The sequence below is a fragment of the Hibiscus syriacus genome, unplaced genomic scaffold (assembly GCF_006381635.1).
Source record: "Hibiscus syriacus cultivar Baekdansim isolate YM2019G1 unplaced genomic scaffold, ASM638163v2 tig00013960_pilon, whole genome shotgun sequence".
NCBI lineage: Eukaryota > Viridiplantae > Streptophyta > Magnoliopsida > Malvales > Malvaceae > Hibiscus > Hibiscus syriacus.
The window spans coordinates 281,370-306,877 of NW_024062312.1; the positions used below are offsets into that span (position 1 = coordinate 281,370).

At 35.4% G+C, this 25,508-nt stretch overlaps 2 pseudogenes; both read left to right on the top strand.

The window, feature by feature from the left end:
• The first annotated feature begins 319 nt into the window (after nucleotides 1–319).
• Nucleotides 320–2,183, top strand: LOC120206639 (annotated as a pseudogene).
• Nucleotides 2,184–5,723: 3,540 nt separating this feature from the next.
• Nucleotides 5,724–7,582, top strand: LOC120206642 (annotated as a pseudogene).
• The last annotated feature ends 17,926 nt before the right edge of the window (nucleotides 7,583–25,508 follow it).

The window sequence follows — 25,508 nt, forward strand, 5'->3', positions numbered from 1 at the left end:
ATGATGTTTGGCTATGATTTGCGTTTGTCGATGGTCTTTTAGTAGTTTATGGTTAGGGGATTTTTGTTGGTTGGAATTATTACAATGCGCTCAAACAAGCAGGTGTACGATGATATGTCTCAATGACATGCCAAGTAAAACATAAATATTTTCTTTCACAAGAACAGGTAAAAATCTGTAACGGTGTTCCTCTAACTTCTCCGAACAAAACGGATCATTTCAGTGCGTTGTGGATCGGTATTCCTCTAATCTTCCTTTACATCTTCATCCCCTGAAGTATAAATACTCCAATATACATGTGTTCCAACACATCCAGCTCTCTACTGAAAAGGAAGAAAATAAAAAAAGTTACAAACAATGTTGGCTGCTACAGTCCCTACAGATGAGCATGTTCACTCCACTTTTGCTTCTAGATATACACGCAGCCCTGTTCCCCGGTTCCGTATGCCGGAAAGGACGATGCCCAAGGATGCGGCTTATCAAGTGATTCACGATGAGCTTATGCTCGATGGAAACCCGAGGTTGAACCTGGCCTCGTTCGTTACCACATGGATGGAACCCGAGTGTGATAACCTTATCATGGCTGCCATCAATAAGAACTATGTCGATATGGATGAATACCCTGTCACAACTGAACTCCAGGTATCCTATAGTTTTTCACTTTCATGGTCAATATCTTGATCAGCATTCGTCGAATTAATCCACGATCGTATTGGTTACGCAGAACCGATGCGTGAACATGATTGCGAACCTGTTCCATGCTCCGGTTGGGGAAGAAGAGACCGCCATAGGTGTGGGGACGGTCGGTTCCTCCGAGGCTATAATGCTGGCCGGATTAGCTTTTAAAAGAAGGTGGCAACATAAGATGAGAACGGAGGGAAATCGACCGAGAAACCCAACATAGTCACAGGAGCTAATGTACAGGTGAGATTATATTCTTCCATGATAAATGTTCGACACCTTCGAGATATGTGTCGAACATGAAATAAGGCTAATGAAATTGTATGCACAGGTTTGCTGGGAGAAGTTTGCTAGGTATTTTGAGGTAGAGCTGAAGGAAGTAAAGTTGAAAGAGGGATATTACATTATGGATCCTGTAGAAGCAGTGGAACTAGTGGATGAGAACACCATATGTGTAGCAGCTATCCTCGGATCGACGTTGACCGGAGAGTTCGAGGACGTGAAGACGTTGAACGACCTCCTTATGAAGAAAAATGAGGAGACCGGTTGGAACACCCCGATTCATGTAGACGCCGCCAGTGGAGGATTCATCGCTCCTTTCCTTTACCCCGATCTCGAGTGGGATTTCCGGCTGCCGTTGGTTAAAAGCATCAACGTTAGCGGACACAAATACGGGCTCGTATATGCCGGTGTTGGTTGGATTGTTTGGAGGAACAAAGAGGATTTGCCTGATGATCTTGTCTTCCATATTAACTACCTCGGGTCTGATCAACCAACATTCACCCTAAACTTCTCCAAAGGTATTTCATACATTTTCTTTTTATCTTTTGCCTTACACAAATGATAATTTGCCTATAATCTCAGGCTCCAGTCAAATTATCGCTCAGTATTACCAGTTTCTACGCCTCGGTTTTGAGGTAATTTTTAATGAATTCGACCATAATATAAAATCTTACGTCCGTCTCGATGATTATATGTACACGAGTGAAATTGTTGAAGCTACATAATGATTAATAGGGTTACAAGAACATAATCGAGAACTGCATGGAGAACATGAAAGTGCTCAAACAAGGAATAGAGAACACCGGGAGGTTCAACATCGTGTCCAAGGACATAGGGGTGCCGCTGGTGGCATTTAGTCTAAAAGACGGCAGCAAGCACACGGTGTTCGAGATCGCCGAGAACTTGCGGAGGTTCGGATGGATCCTTCCGGCTTACACGATGCCCGCCAACGCGCAACACATCGCGGTGCTGCGTGCTGTGATCCGCGAGGATTTCAGCCACGGCCTGGCGAAACGACTCGTTGAACACATCGAGCTGGTCCTGAAGGAAATGGATTCGCTGCCTGGTCGCGGCCTCCCGCATAAGAAGACGGAGAGGGAAACTCAGGAAGAGGTGTTTAGGTACTGGAAGCGCCTTGTTGATCGCAAGAGATCGGGTGTCTGTTGATTTATCATCTTGGTTTTACCACGACGAGGGCTCTTCATCCACATTTTGGCTTCCCTAACGCTTTACACCTTATATTGTTTTAAATAAACATTTTATTTACGTTTTATGAATTTTTTTAAGCCTTGATGCTTAAATTGGAGTGTAAGATCATCACTCTATGTTCAAAAGCAAATTAATCGTCTCCATTTTAAATAAGTATAAAATTTAGATTTTCCTCTATTTTCATTATTTTTCGAGTCAATTGAATCATATATCCCTAAACTATAACTTTCAATTTATATCAGCCCTTAAACTTTTGAATATTTTAATTTTATCCCCAAACTATGACTCTCATTCTAAATTAGTCCTTAAACTTTTAAACATTCTAATTTATCCCTAAACTATGACCCTCTTTCTAAATTGGTCACTAACTTTTGAATATTCCAATTTCATCCCCAAATTCATCCAAATATATAATTAGTTTTCAACCATAGTTTAACCTAAATTTTCTTCTTCCGAACATATAATAATGTAACTTGGCTAACGATTATTAACAATGGATGTGATTAGTAGATACATATAGTTTGGGGTGAAATTGGAATGTTCAAAAAACTTGGGGACCAATTTAGAATGAAGATCATAGTTTGGGGATGAAATTGAAATGTTCAAATTTGAGAACTAGTTTAGAATGACAGTCACAGTTTAAGGATGAAATTGAAATATTTAAAATTTAGGGACTAATTTAAAATGAGAATCATACTTTGAAGACGTGTGATGCAATTAACTCTTGATTAAAAAATAATAATGACATACATATGAGCATACATCCCAAAAACATGTGATACATCTTCCTTGATTAAGTTAATCTTCCTAAGTGCTATAAACATTGCGTCTAGAAATCACGTGAGCAGGGATTGCGTTAGATGGACTGGCGCATCGAACTTGGGGGGGGGGTTCCTTAGAGACCACAATGGCTCTATTCTTATTCGGTTCTCAAGATTTATAGGTATGTCTGACCCTTTGGGTGCAGAGTTCGATGCAGTACTAGAAGCTTGTGAGTTGTTCTCTTTATCCAAGTGGTGTAATGTCCAACTTCAATTGAGATCGACTGTAAATTGGCTGTAAGTTGGATCTCTAACCCTATTTTAGCATCGAATGTTTTTGCTGACCTGGTGAGTAAATGTAGAGACTTTTGTATGCGTCATGGTTGAAATATTCGTTTTGCATATAGAGAAAGGAACATTGATGCGCATAAATTGGCTCAAGAGGGGATAGGCAGAATCGTATCTTTTGTGTGGCGGACTGTCAATGGGTTGTAGGCTAATCGAGCCAGCTTGGAGTTCTAGTTTGGTCAATGATCTGGAACAAGGAACTAGGACCTTGGGACTCAGTTTTTGATTGTGAAGCTCCCAGGATGCTACGACTAAAAGCGTCGAGACCAAAGGTTTCAAATGTCTTTCTTGGTGATAGGTAGGGATGAGCATCGAATCTGAATCCGACTGGTTCCAACCCGATAGGGTCGGGTCGATTTTTTTAAAAAATCGGGTTCGGATAGGGTTGGGTTGGGCTCGGGTTTAGGTGAAAATACCAACCAGACCTGACCCAGAAAAAAATAATTTTTATCTTATATATTTAGGAATAATTACAATAATATCCCTCTATATTTTATTTTTTCAATTAAGTCATTGTTTTTATTGAATAAAAATAATATTTTTATTATTATTTAAGGTCAGGTTAGGTTTTTAAGTTATATATCGGGTTGGGTTGGGTTGGGTTGTCTTCGGGTCGGGTGAAATCTTGTTTCGGTCGGGTCGGGTCGGATCGGATCTTAGGTGGAGGATTCCTTTTTCTCGGATCAGGTTGAGTGGACCAAAAACCCGACCCAACCCGACCCATGTCCATCCCTAATGATAGGGGAGTAAGCTGCAAAATAGCTCGTGATTTAAACATGTTTATGGTAGTGTTTATTCTTTGCAGCCTTGTAATTGATTGGGTGTATAAAATATATGGTAGTTTGGCTAGGGACGATCAATGGGTATGACTGGCTCTTGTGAGTCATACGTGATGTTCTGGATTTGGGAATTAGTTGTGTTGGCCGTTCTAACATCCTTACATTGCACTCTTTTTCCTTTATTCAGGATTAGTGATGTTAACCGATTAATAAAGTCTATTTTCCTTTCAAAATGAAAATCCAAAATCTCCCTCTTTCAAATTTAACGGGAAGGAATGATCAAATCGAATCTTTGACAACATTCTTTAAACGTTTTGATCGAAATTATTTTCGTCATTATGTTGGACCAATTATCATTAGTGTAAACTATTTAGTTTAAATAAAATTTCTTCCGATACATTTGGTCTAACGGGACGAGACACTAGATCTCTTAAGCAATGTCAAAATTTCGAATCCTAATGATTGCTAATGGAGTAAACTAAGTTGGGAGGGTCGCCTTTGTCTCTATACTACCCAATCGATCAATAGATCAGATACTGATAGTTATAAAAAATATATATTAATTTTTCCAATAACGATGACCAAAATTTTAACTAAATAAATATTATTTTGATTATCACATCCAAGAACATTCCTTTATTGCTTGTGAATTAACTCCAATAAAAAAATTATTCAAAATAACTCTTTACAAGCTTAGGTTGCTGTAATGTATTTCGTTCCGACATTTACCAAGTTTTAATGGCAAGAGACAACTTTCTTAAAAAAGAGTCATATACTTTGTTGTCGAGTTTCTTGACCATCTCTTATCAGTCTAAGTCTTTCACTATTTATTTAACCTGTTTTTAGATTAAAATAATTTATTTTATATTTTTATTTTTTAGTATTTTTTGGACAGACCATAAAATTACAATTCAAAAACTAAGCGTAGTTTTTGTCATCTAAACACACCTATGTGTAGTTTTGTCAAATAAATTACAGAACTACACACGGGTGTCGATGTTTCCGGCATGATCACTTATTTTTTCATGTTGAAAAAAATGAGTTTATATATATATATATATATATATATATATAACTTTTAAAAACAATTAAAGAAGAAACACATCACACAATAAAATATGCAAAAGGAAAGGATGTAATAGAGTACATATACAATAAAACAGATTGTTTTTCATATCTTGGGAAAGGGGTTAGAAAATTAGGAAGGTGCATTGGCTTGAGTATTTGGAAAAATAAAGGAAGGGATGGCTTGTATTTTAGTATCATATGTAACGTGATGAATGCGATTGTTTCTTGTGGGATGTTTCTTAATTTTGGCCATCTCATCTCTCTCTCTCTCTCAGTGGGATTAGAAATTTAATAGGTATGTTATATAACGGTAACGATGTCGTTCGAACTGTTATTACATGGTTACGATATTTGTAATTATTACAATAACGTCAGTTATGTTAGTAATCGCAATTGAAAACCGAAGGTAATCGCAATTTTCATCGACACTCTACACTTTCTCGACACAACCCCATGGAGATGAAGATATAAAGAGAGAGCAAAGCAAAAAGATGATTGAAAAGCTGAATGGTTTAAAGTCCTTTAAAAGAAAGAAAGAAAACGACTTTTAATTTCTTTTTTTTTTCTTTTCCTTCTTCTCATCCCATCTGATATGTTCTACTTCTCTTTCCACCTCTAATTCCCTCTCTCTCTCTCTCTCTCTCTTCCTCTCTATCCTCAAATCAGAAGCAGCTCATCCATGTTGGCAAATAATTGTTCTTCAGTTCCTTCTTTGGAGCCATTTACCAACAATAAGAAGAAAAGAAGACCTGCAGGAACACCTGGTACGTATCTATATGACTACATGTATATATGTTTTCATGATTGGTTTGTGTTTTAAATCGGAATATGTAATTAGATCCGGATGCGGAGGTGGTTTCTCTGTCGCCGAAAACACTGCTGGAATCAGATCGTTACATATGCGAGTTTTGCAACCAAGGGTTCCAACGGGACCAAAACCTGCAGATGCACAGGCGGCGACACAAGGTTCCATGGAAGCTGCTCAAGAGGGAGACCCCAGTGGCGAGGAAGCGGGTGTTCGTGTGCCCCGAGCCGAGTTGCCTGCACCACGACCCTTGCCACGCTCTTGGCGATCTGGTGGGGATCAAGAAACACTTCAGGCGGAAGCACAGCAACCACAAGCAAGGGTGTGCCAGAGATGTTCCAAGGGCTATGCTGTTCAGTCCGATTACAAAGCCCATCTTAAAACCTGTGGCACCCGAGGCCATTCTTGTGACTGCGGCAGAGTTTTCTCCAGGTTTGAGTTCTTCACTCAAGGATTTAAATTGCGGTTGCCATCGTATTTTATATAAGAGGCGGTATTGTGATTGCGGACTGCTACTTAAATCCTTGCCTCTTACGTCACGCTTCTGGTTTTTTAAGATTCTTTTGTGTTTTTTTGTTTTGAAAGTATTTAGGATGAAAAAAGATTTACCAGCCCCAAACCATGATCATTACACATTTGAATTTCAGGCCCTTTCCTTTTTAATGCTGATGACCTGAGATTTGACTTGGAAAGGAATAACAAAAAACACTGCCGGACATAAAGTAAGAAAGAAAGGAAAAATGATAATATTACTTTGTTTCTTTTGACTGATGGAACCTTAATCCAACATCTTGCAAGCTTTGTTCCTCTCCCACATACAATCATAACAGTTTAACTATATTAAAATATGTGTGTGTGCGCCATTGAGTTATTATTGATTTTTGTAGGGTTGAGAGCTTCATTGAACATCAAGATGCTTGCCAGATGAGCCGTGGCCGGCCAGAATCACAGGCATCGCGACCGGCTTGCTTGTCGCGAACAGCTTGGAGCCTCAATCCGTCCATGATATAAATTTCAGTACAGTTCCATGGCCTAGTTTGGATTCGGAAAAGACAACAGCAGGTACCATGTTGTTGTTGAGCCCTACGAAAGATAATTCCCCTAGAAACCCGCATTACCACCACTTGGAACTTCAGCTCTTAACCACACCGAATCCAACTGAGGTCTCGGTTTCCCATAAAAACCATGATCATCATTCCATCCAGTTACAGCTCTCGATCGGCTCATCCAATATCGGTTCGGAAAAGGAAGAAACAAAAGAGAAACCGGCGAGGCGAGAAGAAGAAGCTGTGGTGCCGTGGCTAAGGTTGGCGATGGCGGAAAAGGCTTACTCCGAAGACGCGAGACAGCAAGCGAAAAGCCAGATGGAATTAGCCGAGCATGAGCTTGCGAGGGCAAAGAGAATCAGGCAACAAGCACAAGCTGAATTGGCAAAGGCTCAAGCTTTAAAGAAGCATGCAGTAAATCAAATCAAATCCACCATTCTTCAAATTACTTGCCATGCCTGCAAGCAGCGGTTTCAAGCTGAGGATAACTACCTTGTTGTGAGTTACATTTCATCAGCTATAACCCAAGTTGAAGTTGAAGACGATATCCCAACAAATCTAACAAAGAATACTAACATATAAACCAATATATACACCTCTTCCTTGTATAAACCAAAAAATGGTTGTTTTGGTGCAAGTGTTGTATCCTGCAATCTCTGTGATGTAATTTCTTCATTAATTTGGTTCAATGGGGAGAGATAATGTTGGACTTTGAAGATGGTCTGTGTTTTTATCAAGCGTTCATCTTATCATTCAATATACAGGAAATTTTGTTAGGTTTTCCTGTTACAATGAACAAGGACAAACACTCACAAACGAATTTTCATTTGGATTTTGTGTTTGGACTGTTTGGACATGTTTGAATGATGGTGGGGCTGCCCTTCCCCTTCTGCTTTAAATATTAGTAATTACCAATGTCTAGTTTTTAACCTAAAATCTCTCATTTTCTTTTATTAACCTAAAATCTCAATAGAAAACAATACCTTATTAGGTACCCTATCATCTTTCACCTAAAAAAAGATAAAATATTAAATATTTTAGATAAAGTTTGTATTTGATATCACTGTATAGGTAGTGATATATGTTCTAAATACTTCCAACTATTTAATAATAAACGTTAATCATCTTGCTGCAATCACTGGTACTCAAACCCGTGACTTTTAAGAATAATAATGATTCTTTTAACTTTTAACCACTTATGTAAGTTGGTTCTTACTTACCTAATATATCTTAAACATTTGGTTTATGTAATTTAAGATTAAGGGTGCTATGGTACTAGAAAATCTTATTACCATCTCTTTTCCAGGGACTATACATTCTCATAATAATGTGAGTTTTTTTTTTTTTTTTGTATAATTTGCAATAAAGAATTCATTTCATTTTACTCGAGAAAGATAAAATTTAATAAAATTTAATTAATAAAATTCTTTATTTATGTGATATATTCTTCAAGTAATATGTCAGTTACATTGTCTAATTATTATTATTATTATTATATTTAAAAAAAATTATAAATATAATTATTTTTTCATTTAAAGGTTAGAAGATTTGAATAATTCATCAACATTATATGGATAAAAATAATGGGTAAGAATAATGTAATTCTTCTTTTTTATTAATTTGGGGCGTTTACAAGTGGTAGCATCAGTTTTTAAAAACTCTCAACCATCTAATAATGAACGTTCAAATATCTATAATCTCTTATGTTCAAACCTCATACCTCCATAAATAATAACAATTCTTTTACGAATAATGTAATTCTAGAAACTTTGTTATAAGAAACCAAAGCTTAAATTTTAACATAAATTTATTTAGTTAATTTAATTGTAATTTTAATCAACTAAGTTGTAATAAATTTAATTTTTACATTTATAAATTTTGTTAGTTTCGGTATTTATAAAGTTACTAAATTTTATAAACTTCATATTCTAATGCCATCATAGGTAAAATCATGTTTACATATATATATTTCAAATTAAATTATATTTAAATTATTAATCAATTATTACCTCGTAATAATGATTTGAGATTATTGGTATTTAAAATCATTTTAAATAATTTAATTTCTAATCTAATAAAATTAATAATCAATAAATGAATTATTTAACAAAATTAATTTAATGATCATAATTAATATAAAAACAATTTATTAATCTAATAATCATAATTAAATTTATTAGTCTAACAAATATAATTAATATTTTCCTTTAAATTGTGAAGAATTATTTATTATTAACTTTGTCTGTCACAAATTATTAATAATAGAACTTTAGAATATATATATAAATGAACGTATTAATTTAATGATTACAGTTAATCATGTATCTTAAATAGTGAATAATTATTTTGTTACATCATAATAGTATAATTTTATAATCCCACTTCATCAATTGTAACTTACAAGTCAGGTAAAAACAAAGTTGGGTCAATATCAGATGGTCCAATAACAAGTTGGATAATTTACATGTTGAGTCTATTACAAGTCAAATTGATAACATGTCGGGTAATATCAGTTATTTATTAAGTTAATTTAGGTTTGGGTTCATATTAGGTTGGATTGAGTTATCATATTATCAAAGTTCAATTTGGGTTTAAGTCGTTCTCAAGTCGGGTGCAGATCACGCTCATAATCAAAAGAACCACATACATTATTTTTTTTCGAGTTTGAGAGTCATATAGAGTATAAAGAATAATTCGAGAACCACATTCATTTGTTTGGAAAATTTTGTGGGTTTGACATATCATTAAGCCATTAGAAAAAAAAACCCCTCATTATAAGCAAACAGAGGGCACGAGGGAGAGAGAGGAATATGATGGTCCCATTATTTCATAAATGCAAAAACGCCATGTTTTTCAGTGCAACGTCATGAACTGTAAGGATTAATGGCAGACTCGGTCCTTCCACTCATCGTTTGCAAACAAACTCCATTCACTCACTACTCGCCGATACATCCCTTTCTCATTGGAATCAGCACATTGGGTTTGCACACAATAAACCACTTTCGACGCCCTTCAAACTCCACTTCTTGATATTACACTCGCCTTTTCAGTTTTTGAATGTTGAATAGTATTGAATTCGTATTTGTTTAAAATATTTATTGTTCGACTCGACTCGTTGTTTGTTAAGATTTTATTAAACAACTCAATACCATTCCTTGTGGAATCGATATCTTATTATTGAAAAAGAATTCATATTCAAACATGTCAATTGTTTTCTATTTTTTAAAAAAATTTATATATATTATTTAACTTTAGTACAAAATGCTTTTTACTCCTCTTACAAGTCAGGCAGTTGATAATATCCTTTTCTGCCAAGATATATCAATCAAGAGTTGTCAATACTCAACAAAAGAATGGTGTATTGGAAAGAAATTTCTTGGAAATTTAGTCCACCTACAGTTTCAAACTCCCAAACGCAATAAGCCAATTTAACAAGCTCCATAATAGAAACAAGGGTAAATTATAAATTTCATCGCTAAATTTCTCTCTCTCCTATTTTACTCATTGAACTTTAAAAAAGTTCAATTTCCTCACTAAACTTAATAAATTATGTTTTTTATCAATGAACTTTACTCTCTCTCCTAGTTTGATCACTCTACCGTTAAATAATTAACGGCGTTAAAAACGATGCAATTTTAAAAAGAACAAAAATTTCACCAAAACAACGTCGTTTTGCATATATATAATAACCCATTTTAAAGTCGTTAACTATTTAACGGCAGAGTGACCAAAAAATTCAATATGTTAAGTTCAGTACAAAAATTAAAAAGATTTAAAATACAATGAGTGAAATAAGAGAGAATAAAATTCACTTATCAAATTTGTAATTTGGCCTAGAAAGAAATGCAACAACAATGAATTAACTAAGCAAGTGGAAGTGAGAGTGACCGTAATTTAGTGGAGAATTATTGAAGCAGCTTTGAAAAGTTAAAATAGTAAACTAAAAGATAAAGGAAAAAAATCGGTTGGTCTAGTGGGATAAGGCATTAGATCTCTTAAGTAATGTTAAGAGTTCGAATCCTGACGATTACGAATGGAGTAAATTGGGTTGGGAGGATCGTTCTTGTCTCTTTACCATCTTATTCGGATTAGTTAATCAATATATCAGTAGGAAAATAATGATAATCGGTAGAAATTTCATGGGCAATTCATGTGGCTAGAAATTTAAACTAGCAGGTTATTATCTTTATAAATGGCCTAATGACAAAATTGGCCCCTAATATTTACTAAAATAACCCTAAAATCAAACATTGAGTGTCAAAATATTCTAAAAAAGTTAAAAGACCAAAATAATCATTTTGGTAAAAACATCAATTGCTAATTTTGACATTGTGCGATAGGTTAAGATTGTAGTAAGTTTAGTAAAGCTTTTGTTAGTTTATAATAAAAATAAAAAATATATCCAAAAGTACAATGAAAATTTACAAGTATAATTGTAAATCTAAAATATAATTTGAAGATATTGATTTTTTATCCATATTATTATTATTAATATTATTATTATTATTATTATTACTATTATTATTATTATTATTATTATTATTATCATTATTATTATTATTATTAAATATATATTAAACATATATATATAAATAATAATTACAGACCAATTACAACTGGACCGGCCCAGTTACAAACAAACCAGAACCGGTCCAAATCAAACCAGAAACCCTAAACATTTGGGTTTCCAGTTAAGGTTTCCTAACCCTAATCTAAACCAGCCGCCTCAGCTTGCTGCCGTTGGATCTGGCAAGATCCAACGGTCCAGATGGCTCCAGAGGGAAACCCTAGGGTTTGATACCCTAGGGCCACGCGGCGCCGCCCCAGTTTCCACGCGGCTGCCGGCACTTTCTCGCCGCCTCCGCCGCTGCCACGTCCCAAATGAAGACTCCAGAAGATCAACGCCAGCCGTCCATGCCATGGCTACGGGGGTGAGTCACCACTGGTAGTTCGGTGACTCACCGAGACCCCATCTTCGGACTGGTCCGATGGCCACACCGGTGGTGGCTATAAAAGCCACCACCCCAACCTGAAAAAGAAAAAGGGGACAGAGACAGAGAATGAAGGAGGAAAGACAGAGAACACAGAGACAGAGAGAGACAAAACAGAAAAAAAAATATATACATACTACCAACGATCTCAGCAGCAAAGCAACAAAAAAAAAGGAAAAAGGAAGAAAAGAAACTTACCGAGGAAGCCCCGACCACCGGATCTCACCGGAACCTTCGAAACACCGAAGGTACTTTTGTAGATTCGCTCCGATTGGGAGCTTTTTAGGAGGAAATAACACCGGAACCGTCCTTAGGACGGTCCGATCTATCTATTAATTTAAAAATATTTTTTTCCGGCCACCGGATGCGGTGGCCGGCGGTGACAATCACGGCGGCACACGGTTGCCGTCCGGTGACCGGCTTCCCTCCGGTGAGAGAAGCTAGAGAGTGAAATGAGAAATGAGATAGCTGGCCCTTCGGGCCAGCCAGTTTTGGACTTTTATAGTCCTTCCCGAACGACGTCGTTTCGGGAAGGACTATGCGCGTAATTAAATAATAGTTAAACCCCGTCCGCAGTCCTCCCAACTTATAAACTTTAAATTTTAGTCACTAAATTGAATTTATAATAATTTATAATTTGATCTCAAAATTTATTTTTATTCATTTTAGTCTTTTATATTAAAATAATATTTAGGATAAATAACAGATTTAATCCCTTTAATTTTAATAAATAATATTTTAACCCCTAGTTTATATTTTAATTTATTTTATTATAATATCCGAATTTTAGATCATTTTATTTTAGTCACTAAATTATTAAATAAAGAAATAACATATTTAATCCCTATAATTTTGATTAATTATGAATTAGATTTTTAATTTTATTTTTACTATAATTTAGTCCGTTATTTATATGTCTTCATTTATTTTATTGTTTTTAAATATATTGTTTTAGTAGTATTTTTATTGTTATTTATTATATTATTAAATATTTTATATATTCATAAATATATATATAAATAGTAATTTTTAAATATTTATTTTTAATATCGAAGAAAAGGGCAGTCTTAATACAACTGGATGTCCTATTCTGATATTTTAAAATTAAAAAGTAAACAATATTATTTAAATTAATATTTATCAATATCAAAGAAAAGAGCTGTCTTAAGGCACCTAGAAGTTCTTTTCTGATATTTTTAAAATATTTTTTTATAATTTTGAAATAATAGAATTATAAATTAAATATATTTTTGAATTTTTAAAATTTTAATAATAGAGACAATTTATAATTAAAAAGTACCAATTTTGGGCGTTGTAGGGGTGCTAATCCTTCCCTAAACGTAACCGACCACGAATCCCTTTTTACTATTAAAAAGAACGAATTTTTGGTTATAAATGCAGATCAGTTCATTTTTTTTTAATTGGTGTCTTCTTAAAACTCTTTTAAAAAAAATAATTTTTAGGTATTCGACCTACCTGACCCAAAAGGCCGATGGCGACTCCCAAATTATTTTCAAAACCATTTATTCACATCAATTTCCCCGCCAAATAAAAATTCGTGTCCGGACGAAAACCGGTTACGACAGCTTGGCGACTCCACTGGGGAACGCTGGTCAAACTTTTAAAAATCAATTATAATTTGTCTCTATTAATTAAAAATTAAAAATTAAAAATTTATATATTTAATTTTTAATTCTTTCTTTTCAAAATTTTTATATTTACTTATTATTTTTCATAATATTTACATGTTTTATTTATAAGTATTTTATTTCATTATTTATTTTGTCAGAGGTATGAATATTTCTCCTCACACACAACACTTGCATTGCATAACATAAATCTCTAAAATTGAGTTGTCCCTTTTAAGTGGGAGTGAAAGCGACGTCTTCGTGAGAATTTATTCTCCGTGTCAGACCTAGCAAGTAACTTCCGGGGTTCATATGCTCTCTGTCTTCGTGAGAATTTATTCTCCGTGTCAGGCATAGAGAAATGTATCCCCTCGAATTGAACTCGATCCACTTTAGTCTGTGATGGACTAGGATTGAGGGTTAGCAACCCAATGGGGCACTAACAAGGACAATTCGGGTACCTTTATTCTTAGATCTGAAACCTTGCATATAAAAAAACCTTAGAAACTCTTCCGATCAGAAGTCATGCCAAAATTTTGTCCAAAATAGGTGTACACACAGGAGAAATGAATTCTGACTTTCCTGTTAATTAATTTATTGTTTAAATTACATGTTTATTTAAATTATTTAAATTCATAAAAGCATGTTTAAATAAAGAATATTTATGTAAATGTTACTATTGAATTTTTTATTATGTAAACTAATTTATTTTCTTTTTGTGTGTTCTTTATTTTTCTGTTTGCATAGCATCATACAGGATAAAAGACATTGATCCTTGTGTTAATTGTCTCATTGGAAAGCCTTCATCTATGGATAAAAAGTGTTCAAGTCAAGTAATTCTAAACTCAGAAGTAAGACAGTGGGCTGAGGATTTACAAAGACAAGAAGGAGACAGTCTGCAGGATGATTATGTATCTGATTTGGCCAGTTATGCTTCAGTTTCACTAAAAAGAAATGATATGCAAGATTTGCGAAGCATTTGGGAAAGTTGGGATTCAAACAAAAAATTGCAGTTTTATCAGACTTACGGAGATATCCCATATTTGCTCTATGTTGAAATTGATGATGAATTACTCAAAGCCCTAGTTCAATTCTGGAATCCAGGGTACAATTGCTTCACTTTCAATAAGGAGGATTTGGTCCCTACTATTGAAGAATATACAACTTTGTTACATCTTGAAGGTGCTTTGGAAAATCGAATATATTCAAAGTCAATTAAAACTCAACCCTTTCGAGTTAAATTAGCAAAGATTGCCGAGGTACGAGAAGAATGGGTAGCATCTCGTACAAAACAAAAAGGCGAAAGCGAAGGCATTGCTTGGACCAACATCAGAGAACTTATTCAGAACCATCCAGATATTAAAGTACGATTCGATCTATTTGCTCTGGGTATATATGGTATGGTCATCTTCCCAAAAGTATTGGGATATGTTGAAGCTGCAGTGATAGATTTGTTTGAACAGCTACCGAAAAAGATTAATCCTGCTTCTGCAATCCTAGCAGAGACCTTCAGATCGTTAAATGCTTGTAGAAAGCTAGGAGGTGGACGATTCTCAGGGTGTATCCAGTTGTTATATGTTTGGATTCGTAGTCATTTCTGGAGGACAGAAAAAGTTTCATACCGACGCTTTAATACGGATTACTCACCATTAAAAGAATTTCTAGAGCAGGAATGGCCGAAAGAAATTAAGAAAGATATGTGGATTAATGCCTTTCGAAATCTGCAAAGCAATGACGTTGTTTGGCGCGCCCCGTGGCAAATCCAAAGGGAATTCTTTTACAGATGTGGTGATTACAATTGGATAATGCTGCTTGGATTATGGGGAGGAATTGGATATGCACCACTTCTGGTTATAAGACAGTATGAAGGTCGTCAATTTGTACCTGTCACTGCTGGATTACAGTCATCTGAGTTCGCATTCCACAGCAAAAATAAATAAAAGAAATATCATGGAAGCCGTTACAGCTTGGAAAACAACTTTTTGCATCCGAGCTAAAGCAGCAAAAGAAATGTTAACTCCTGATTATGAAGAATGGAGATCTGTCAGAAAAAACGAAAATATTCCTCTATCAGATCAAAATGAGGATATCTCTATGGAAGATCGCATTAAGGTGGTTCCGTCAGAGATTGAAATCTTGAGAGCTGAGTTTGAAGCAGAAAGAGAAGGCTGGTCGAAAGAATTAGAGCAAATGAGACAAGATAAAGCTATGTTGGGGGTTGACATTGACTTTCATTCATCACAATGTGCAATATTGAGAAAAGATAAAGAAAAAGGTGAGGATGAGTACAGAGCCTTACAGAAAAATTACCAGGAGTTATATATAAATCCCGAAAAGCATCAGGACCCAGCCAATCGACGGTACAGATTACCGGAGAATTGAACATCGAGAAAAGACGAGTTGAAGATCTGAAAGGAAAGAATAGCCGTCTACTCAAAAGCCTGGAAAAAGGAAAGCAAAAAATGGAAGGTTTTGAGGTTGACAGACGAGAGCGAATTATAAAACACAAGGCTGAACACCACGAGATCATGAATGAAATGCAAAGAGAAAGAGATCGAGCCAAAGATTTAGAAGAGATGAAGAATGACATCTTTGTTAAATTTGAAGGCGAGAAAAATATCATGTTCAAGGGATTTGAATCTGAAATGAACCAGTTGATTGCCGAACTTGAAGTCAGAGACCAAAAGATGGAAGAATCCAATATTGAAAAAGAAAAATGGGAGCTAGAAAGAAAAAATTTCAACACCAGACTTGAGGTAGAGCAGGAGGTGGCTAGCAATTGGATGCAAAGATGCAGAAACAAGGATGTTCAAATCCAGAAGCTTAATCAAAGAACACAAGAAGCACGAACAAAACTTGAAGAAGATTTGGATCAGTCTAGAAATAAAAACTCAGAGTTTAATGCTTACATTTTGCAACTTGAAGAATCATTGTTTCAAGAAAAGGTTCGTCTAGGACCTAATGATCTCAAAGAAAGTAATGAGGAAAATGCTTCACTGCGAAGACGCATTAGAGATCTTGAAAAAATTCTGCACAAGTGTCAAGTCAGAATCACTGAGTTAGAGCAAACTCTTGAAGAAACAAATGAACAATGGCAAAAGTCAACTAATTTCTATGTAGAAAGAAGTGAAGAAAGAAGTAATATGGTGTTCGAGGCCATGGTTCAAATGAGCGAAGTTGCCAAATATGTTGGGGAACTAGCTGTTGAAGCCAAAATAATTGAGCATCAAGTTGATCCAGTTTCTAGATGTGGAAAGAAGGTGTCATGGTTAATGAAAGAAATTATAGAGCTTAATAGGAAAGCTATGCCTTATCTGTAGTTATGAACTATTATAAAGAAACTTTTGTATACCAATGAAAGTTGTTCTATGACAGTTAACTTTTTGGGATCAATGTTTTTACATACATGCATTTTGCATACATTCATCATTCATTTCATAATTTTCGCTATGAATTATTATTTTATTTATTAAGATAAAATTTATTAATTAAAATTTGAAAAATAATAATATTAAAAGATTTCTCAATCGCAGTTATTCTGGCCAAAAGAGAAATACAACATCACTACGGTACTAGACAAGCTACTAGGAGAATTATGGAGGATAAAATACAGCGTATTGAGGAACAGCATCATAAAGAACAAGAAGAAATGAGAATGAAGTTGGAAAAAATTGAAGCCAGTATTGCAAATTCACAAGACAGTATGATGAAGAAAATAGAGGACATGTTTAAAAGGCAGGCTATCAGTGGAAAAATGCATGAAAATCCTGTATCTTTCGACCAAGAACCCATATATCCTCTAGGTTTTTCACCAGAACCAATTTATCACTCTGGTACTACACCTATACAAATCAATGCTCGTACATCTGCATTACAAGAAGCCAAACCACATGAAGATCAACAAGTGGATCCTGCCTCTTCAAGCAAAATTCCACTTATATCAGATGTGAAAATAGGGGATCTTAATACTGAGCATTTGATCCCAGATTTGAATGAGCTGAATGAGAAACAAAAAATAAATGAAGAACTGACTAGACAGATCAAGAGCTTAGAAGAACGAATGAAATCCGTGGAAATAACTGAATCATTCTATGGGTTTGATGCTAGTGAGTTGAGTTTGGTTCCAGACTTAATCCTTCCCATCAAGTTCAAGGCTCCCGAATTTGATAAATATGACGGTACTACATGCCCTTCATCCCACATTACTATGTTTTGTCGCAGAATGGCAGGATATGTGAAGGACGAGAAATTGTTAATTCACTGCTTTCAGGATAGTTTGACAGGACCGGCTTTAAAATGGTATACTCAATTGACCAAAGCCAACATTAGATCTTGGAAAGATTTGGCTAAAGCATTTTTAGAGCAGTACCGCCATGTGACAGACATGGTCCCTGATAGATGGACTCTCCAAAACTTGGAGAAAAAGAATAATGAAACATTCAGACAGTATGCCCAGAGATGGCGTGACACTGCGGCCCAAGTTCAACCACCTTTGTCAGAAAAAGAGGCCACAGTAATGTTTGTCCATACATTAAAGGCTCCTTATTTAAACCATCTAATGGGGAATGCAACCAGAAATTTTGCAGATTTGGTCATTTCTGGAGAACTCATTGAAAATGTCTTGAAAAGCGGCAAGATTGAATCGAATGATGGGTCTAGTTCCAAAAGACCTACATACCGGAAAAAGGAGAATGAAGTCAACAATGCAAATTCTTACAGTAAAGATTCATCGAAAAGTGTTACAATAACCCAGCCAAGGGTTAAGAAAGAGGAAACAAACACTAATCGAGCAGAGTCCAGAGGATCTCGAAAGGAAAATGAAAGGTTGCCTTTTACGCCTTTACCAGTACCGTATGCAGAGATCTATGATTCGCTGTTAAAAGCAGATGTTATACGGCCTTATCCCTTGGTTCCCATGCAACCACCATTCCCTCCTTGGTATGATACAAAGGCACACTGTGTTTACCATGAAGGAATTACGGGTCATTCTATTGAAAACTGTTTAGCATTCAAAAGGGTGGTTCAAAATTTGATCAACACTGGGAAGTTGGAATTTAATACACCATCTGCATCAAATCATCCATTGCCAAATCATGGAGATAAAAACGTGAATGCAATTCAGGAAGAGAACAGAAAGAAAGCAAAAACTGACATTTCTGAAATTAAATCTCTGTTTGTTTGGATATTCCAACAACTTTTTTTAGCCGGTATGATTCCACAACAATTCAAGCCAAAGCAGAATGAAGGCAAGAGTTATTGTGAATATCATCAGGAGGAAGGGCATAAAATTTAACTATGTCCTAAATTTAGGGATTTGGTGCAAAAATTGATGAACAATAGAGAAATAGAATTCTTTGAAGAAGAACCAAGGAAAAAAGAAGATGATGTTTGCTCATCAGAGGATTCTAAACCGAGTCAAAGAATAAATGATCCTGTGATCATTAATGTGAGATCATCTTCGGTGATTCCTGCATCAATAAGGCCGAAAGTAGTTATCACCACTCCTCTACCATTTCCATATAAAGATACCCGCAGGGTACCTTAGAATTATACTACCAATGTTTCAATGGTAGGAGGATATGTTTCTCTAGATTAAACAGAAGAGAAAATACAGAGTTTGGGTACAACATCGACGTCTGAAGCAGTGAGCGAGGTCGGTTTCTTTACAAGAAGTGGGAGATGTTATTCTCCCGAAACATCCAATGCTTCAGAACAAGTGAAAACAAAAGGAAAAGCCATGGCAATACCTCAGAAGGTATTTGAGGATGAATCCCTTCCAGCATTTAATGAACCTGTGACAGAAAAACAAGCTCAAGAATTTTTGAAATTTTTGAAACATAGTGAGTATAGTGTGGTTGAACAACTACACAAACAACAAGCGAGAATTTCTATTCTTGATCTATTGATGAATTCAGAAGCACATAGAAATGCTTTGATGAAAATCCTCAATCAAACATTTATCCCCGAAGATATATCCCTCAATAAACTTGACAGAATTGTGGGACATATAGCCGCTGACAATTACATAACTTTCACAGATGATGAAATACCGGAAGGCGGAATGGGGTCAGTAAAAGCTTTGAACATCACGACACATTGTCATGGTCATGTGTTGCCAGGAGTATTGATTGACAATGGGTCTGCTCTCAACTTGATGCCTCTAGTCACACTTCAAAGAATGCCTCTGGATCAATCACACATGAAGAGTTATCAGAATGTAGTGCGAGCATTTGATGGTACTCAAAAAGAAGTGCTTGGGAAAATAGGAAATACCGTTGTTAATTGGCCCAGTCGTGTACAATATTGACTTTGTGGTAATGGACATCCACCCCACATATAATTGTCTATTAGGGAGGCCATGGATTCATTCAGCAGGAGCCGTTCCTTCTTCATTACATCAAAAATTGAAATTTGTTGTTGATGGACAATTAATATGCGTCGGTGCTGAAGAAGAAATCATTGCGTCTGTAACCAACGATGTTCCATATATCGACACCAATGATGATGCTCTTGAATGCTCTTTTCGAGCTCTTGAATTTGTAAATGCAACCTTTATTGCAGAAGGAAGCAAAATTCCATATCCCAGATTGTCTGATTGCACCAAGATGACGGTACAACAAACTTTAGGCATCGGAGCTAAAACTGGGAGAGGTCTAGGAAAGAATCTTCAAGGGATTTCAGTTCCTATCAGTATAAAGATGAAAAAAAGACCGTTTTGGGCTAGGGTTTAAGCCCAATCTTCAGCAAAAGAACAAAGAGATGAAAAGAAGATGTGAAGACAGAAAGGCAAAATTGAAAGGAGGAGAAATCCTTTGGAAACACATGTCTTTCCCACAGTTGAAGACCACATTCAGATCAGGGGGAACAATTAATGTAGAACAGCAGCTTGTTGAAGCCTTTAAAGAAGAAAAGTTGATGAAAGATCAAGACATAGTTGAAGAAGCTATGAATGGATTATTTATCAACATGATCATGAATGACAACAAAACTGGCAAATACTTGGATAGGATTCGACCATGTCTTCCTGGAGAAACACTCACCAATTGGACCACTGAAGATCTTCCTATAGTTTTTAATATTAATGCAGAGTAATATTCAGAACTAATCTTTATGTTTAGCTCAAAAATATGAAAACTTTTTGTTATCTTGTAAATGAAATTATGTTAAATATAAGGAATTTTCTTTAAAATTTTCATATGGCAATCATTCTTTACATTTTCTTACATTTTTAAAATTTATTATTTTCATAAATTTACTATATTCTTTCGGAAATATGTCCGACTTAAATTTGCAGGTGTCACCATGTTAATAGCATGTGCATTCCTAAATTTAATCCAGTGATAAATTTAGAGCAGCCTATATGTCTGGAAGAAATCAATGGGTGTGAGGATGAACTGGAATGTGATGTTCCTACTGAACTATTAAGATTGGTAGAAAAAGAAGACAAACAAATTCTACCCCACAAAGAAGAGGTTGAGACTGTGAATTTGGGAACAGATGAAGAAATAAAAGAGGTGAAAATTGGTACTACTCTGACAATCCAGATAAAACAAGAATTGATAAATCTCCTTCAAGAGTTCAAAGATATCTTTGCCTGGTCTTATCAAGATATGCCCGGTTTAAGCACAGATATAGTGATACACAAGCTTCCAATCAATCCAGAATATAAACCGGTTCAACAAAAGCTCAGAAGAATGAGGCCAGAAATGTTATTGCAAATCAAAGAAGAAGTGATGAAACAAATCAATGCAGGTTTCCTACAGGCATCTAAATACCCAGAATGGGTAGCCAACATTGTTCCCGTACCAAAGAAAAATGGAAAAGTTCGAATGTGTGTGGATTACAGAGATCTCAACAAAGCTAGTCCGAAAGATAGCTTTCCCTTACCCCACATAGACACATTGGTGGACAATACTGCAGGGCACGCATGGTTTTCATTTATGGATGGCTTTTCAGGATATAATCAGATAAAAATGAATCCTGAAGACATGGAAAAGACGACATTTATAACCATGTGGGGCACATTCTGTTATAAAGTGATGCCATTTGGATTGAAAAATGCAGGGGCAACGTATCAAAGAGCCATGGTAACTTTGTTTCATGACATGATGCACAAAGAGATTGAAGTATATGTAGATGACATGATTGCCAAATCCCGAACTGAAGAAGAACATATTCAAAATCTGAGAAAGCTTTTCCAGAGATTGAGGAGATATCAATTAAAGCTCAACCCCGCAAAATGCACTTTTGGGGTAACTTCTGGGAAACTTTTGGGATTTGTGGTCAGCAAAAAAGGAATCGAGATTGATCCAGATAAAGTCAAAGCAATTCAAGATCTTCCACCACCCAATACAAAAAAAGAAGTTCGAGGCTTTTTGGGAAGATTAAATTATATATCTCGGTTCATTTCTCAATTAACTGACAAATGTGATCCAGTGTTCAAATTACTTCGAAAGAACAATCCTGAAGTCTGGAATGAAGAATGTCAAGAAACTTTGGATATTATTAAGAAATATTTATCCAATGCCCCAATTTTAGTATCACCAATGCCTGATAGACCATTAATTCTCTACTTGACGATCTTCGAAAATTCGATGGGATGTGTACTAGGACAACATGATGAATCAGGAAGGAAAGAAAAAGCTATTTATTATCTGAGCAAGAAATTTACTGATTGTGAAGTTCGATATCCACCAATACAAAAATTATGTTGTGCCCTGGTGTGGGCTACTCGAAGACTCAGACAATATATGTTATACCATACTACTTGGTTGATATCCAAACTTGATCCTTTAAAGTTCATAATGGAATCACCAGCTTTGACAGGCAGAATGGCTAGATGACAGATGTTATTATCTGAGTTTGATATTGTATATGTCAACCAAAAAGCGATAAAAGGAAGTGTCATAGCTGATTTTCTGGCCAGTCGTGTATCAAATGATTATCAGCCTTTGAACTTTAATTTTCCCGATGAAGATCTGTTGTGCATATCCATGAATGAAGAAGTCAGAACAAATGATGAATTTGCAACTTGGAAGCTTTATTTTGACGGAGCATCTAATGCTTTGGGACGAGGAATCGGGGCAGTGTTAATTTCTCCAGAAAATATTTATTATCCCTTTACAAGCAGACTGGAGTTCTTTTGCACCAATAACATGGCGGAATATGAAGCTTGTGTCATGGGGTTGAAAGCAGCTATAGAAAGAAAAATCAAATTTCTCAAGATATATGGAGATTCATCGTTAGTGGTGTATCAATTGCGAGGAGAATGAGAAACAAAAGATCCCAAATTGTTGGAATACCGAAATTTTACCCTCAAATTAGTGAAAGAATTTGAGAGAGTTACCTTCAATTATCTCCCTCGAGAAGAAAATCAAATGGCAGATGCTTTGGCTACATTAGCTGCTATGTTTCAAGCAACTAAGAAAGTTGATATGATGCCAATCAAAATGCAAGTATATGAAATTCCTGCACATTGTTATAGTGTGGAAGAAGAGGTAGATGGTAAACCATGGTATCATGATATTCTGCAATATATCAAAAATCAAAGTTATCCACCAAATGCATCGGAAATTGATAAAAGAACTTTGAGAAGAATGGCTGCTGGATATTTTCTTGATGGCGAGATTATGTATAGAAGAAGCAATGATCAAATGCTATTGAGATGTTTAAATACCAGTGAAGCTCGAAATGTTATTGAAGAAGTACACAGTGGAATATGTGGAACACATGCAAATGGCCTTTCCATGGCCAGAAAAATAATGAGATATGGATACTATTGGGCTACCATGTACACAGATTGCATTGATTATACAAGAAAATGTCATAAATGCCAGATATATGCAGACAAGATTCATGTACCCCCGTCTCCTTTACATGTAATGACAGCACCCTGGCCATTTTCTATGTGGGGAATAGATGTCATTGGAGCAATCACACCAAAAGCATCGAATGGACATTGCTTCATCCTTGTGGCAATTGATTATTTTACCAAATGGGTTGAAGCTTCTTCATATGCCAATATTAAGAGGTCCACAGTCTGTAAATTCATAAAGAAAGAGATAGTTTGCCGGTATGGCCTACCAGAAAGGATCATTACAGATAATGCTCTGAACTTTGAACAACAAAATGATGACCGAACTTTGTGCACAGTTTAAGATCAAACATGCAAACTCAGTGGCATATCGTCCGAAGATGAATGGGGCAGTTGAAGCAGCAAATAAAAACATCAAGAGAATCATTACAAAGAATACTGAAACTTACAAAGATTACTGAAACTTACAAAGATTGGCACGAGAAGTTACCTTTTGCTCTATATGCATACCGAACTACTGTTCGAACATCTACTGGGGCAACGCCTTTTTCTTTAGTCTATGGGATGGAAGCAGTCTTACCAATTGAAGTTGAGATTCCATCGCTTCGAATATTGAGAGAAATAAAATTGGATGAATCTGAATGGATCCAAGCTAGATTTGATCAATTGAACCTTATTGAGGAGAAAAGATTGAAAGCTGTTTGCCATGGACAGATGTATCAAAAACGGATGATGAAGTCTCATGACAAAAAAGTACATCCAAGAGAATTCCAAAAGGGTGATCTAGTACTAAAAAAGATCTTGCCTATACATAAAGATTTCCGTGGGAAATGGATGCCTAATTGGGAAGGGCCATACGTTGTGAAAAAGGCCTTTTCCGGAGGAGCATTGATCTTGGCAGAAATGGATGGAAAAATTCTGAGAAATCCAATAAACTCAGATTCTGTCAAGAAGTATTATGCTTGAAGAAAAAAGAAAAAAAAGAAAAGAAAGAAAATAAAAAAAGAAAGAAAAGAAAAAATAGAAAATGAAAAAAAAAAAAAGGGGGTCAAGGTGAAAACCCGCAAAGGGCATCTTGTAACCAAAGGAAGGATTTGAGTTGAAAACCTGAAAAGGCGGCTCAAATGCAGGTTGATATTAGGCATATGGTAATTGAACTCTCTTAAGATTTTGACAGTTTGGGAGAAATTTCACATCTACAAGCATTTTGACAACGTTTGAGATCTTCCAGACAAAAGCTTACATCATTACTCTAAATTGTGTCAACTTGATTAATTTAGAAATACTTATGCTTATAATTTGTTGAGACATTTGAATTTTTATTCTTATGCTTGCCATAACTTTGAATACAATTATATCTATTTCAATTTCAATTTATTTGAGATTCAATTTATTTTTGGAAATTCAATTTATTCTTTTCTATTGAATTAACATAATTTTGAAATAATTTAAAGATTTCTGAATATCAATTTATGTTAATACTTTTGAATACATGGAATACAAAGTAAGCAAATCATCACTAGCTTAAAGCCATGAACATCAAGATTATTACACGGGATCCTACCGACAACAAAGTCGAATCCGCCAAATCTACTCATCAATTGCTCCAACCGATCACCATTCAGTTCTTGCACATCTGTTTTCAAAAATATACTAAGACAATAGAAGGTGATCTTTGCAGCACTGATTCCAACAAAAGGAAACAAGACATTGATATCACTGGGAAATATGTCTCTATACAGATCCTTGTGTATGGTTTTTAAAGAAAACTAGAAGTATTTCCACCTCATCAGGTTCAAGTGGAGCAACTTTATTCCTTCCAACCCATACTAGATTCCATTTTCAGCACTCATCAAGAAAATACTTCTGGACACTCAAAGGAAGGCCATCATTTCTTTGTCAATGGAAAAGCATCAACACATGGAGGAAGTAGAATAAGAGAAAATCTGTTCTTAATTGGCAGAATTAAGAATATAGCCCTTTTTAGTGTAGCAGCATGGAAATGCTTCGAATCTACAAATTCTGGCTTTACATCGAATAAGTACTGTGATATCCCAGTCCAAACATTAAATAGAACAAATGAATTTGTTAATAGC